Source organism: Schistocerca serialis, chromosome 7 (genome assembly GCF_023864345.2).
Source record: "Schistocerca serialis cubense isolate TAMUIC-IGC-003099 chromosome 7, iqSchSeri2.2, whole genome shotgun sequence".
NCBI classification, from domain to species: domain Eukaryota; kingdom Metazoa; phylum Arthropoda; class Insecta; order Orthoptera; family Acrididae; genus Schistocerca; species Schistocerca serialis.
Window position 1 is genome coordinate 338,574,821 of NC_064644.1, and position 1,151 is coordinate 338,575,971.

A 1,151-nucleotide genomic window follows, 5' to 3' on the forward strand; every position below is an offset into this window, starting at 1 on the left:
TCGGGCACACAGTTTTAATCTGCCAGGAAGTTTCATATCAGCGCACACTCCGCTGCAGAGTGAAAATCTCATTCTGGAAACATCCCCCAGGGTGTGGCTAAGCCATGTCTCCGCAATGTCCTTTCTTTCAGGAGTGCTAGTTCTGCAAGGTTCGCAGGAGAGCTTCTGTAAAGTTTGGAAGGTAGGAGACGAGGTACTGGCAGAAGTAAAGCTGTGAGTACCGGCCGTGAGTCGTGCTTCGGTAGCTCAGTTGGTAGAGCACTTGCCTGCGAAAGGCAAAGGTCCCGACTTCGAGTCGCGGTCGGGCACAAAGTTTTAATCTGCCAGGAAGTTTCATATCAGCGCACACTCCGCTGCAGAGTGAAAATCTCATTCTGGAAACATCCCCCAGGCTGTGGCTAAGCCATGTCTCAGCAATATCCTTTCTTTCAGGAGTGGTAGTTCTGCAAGGTTCGCAGGAGAGCTTCTGTAAAGTTTGGAAGGTAGGAGACGAGGTACTGGCAGAAGTAAAGCTGTGAGTACCGGCAGTGAGTCGTGCTTCGGTAGCTCAGTTGGTAGAGCACTTGCCCGCGAAAGGCAAAGGTCCCGAGTTCGATTCTCGGTCGGGCACACAGTTTTAATCTGCCAGGAAGTTTCATATCAGCGCACACTCCGCTGCAGAGTGAAAATCTCATTCTGGAGGTAAAATTTCGTTTAAACTACGAACGAATGCTGCAGAAGATACAGTAAGTCCAAACGGTAATTTCCGAAATCACTTTTGGGTAAATAGTCATATCCGGTTATTGTTTACTTACTCTCTAGATAGATTGATAGTCGAAGAGTTGTTTTGACAGATGCAAAGAATAGTAAAAGAGTAGGCAGCGGTGCAGAAAACTAAAAGGGAAACAGCACCACTACAGTTCGGGGCCCTATGCACGCTACGGCACATATTCACTTAGTGTAGTGAATCCCCTGAGGACTTTAATAGCCGCACATAATTTCCAGTTTGTGACTTAGTGGCCAGTTTCGTGGAAGTGCGTACATAAATTGATCTATCCATGAACATGGATGTGTGTCGTTCTTAGAATTGCGAAAGATCTTAAATTTCCGAACAGTTAAGAACTGTTTATAGTCAAAGCTTTCTCCTCGTGGCGACAAAGACCTACCGCGTC

At 46.9% G+C, this 1,151-nt stretch overlaps 1 non-coding gene across 1 annotated transcript; it reads left to right on the top strand.

The window, feature by feature from the left end:
- Positions 1-535: 535 nt before the first annotated feature.
- On the top strand, positions 536-610 carry Trnas-cga (transfer RNA serine (anticodon CGA)). The gene has a single exon. It is a non-coding gene; the product is annotated as a tRNA-Ser (tRNA).
- The last annotated feature ends 541 nt before the right edge of the window (positions 611-1,151 follow it).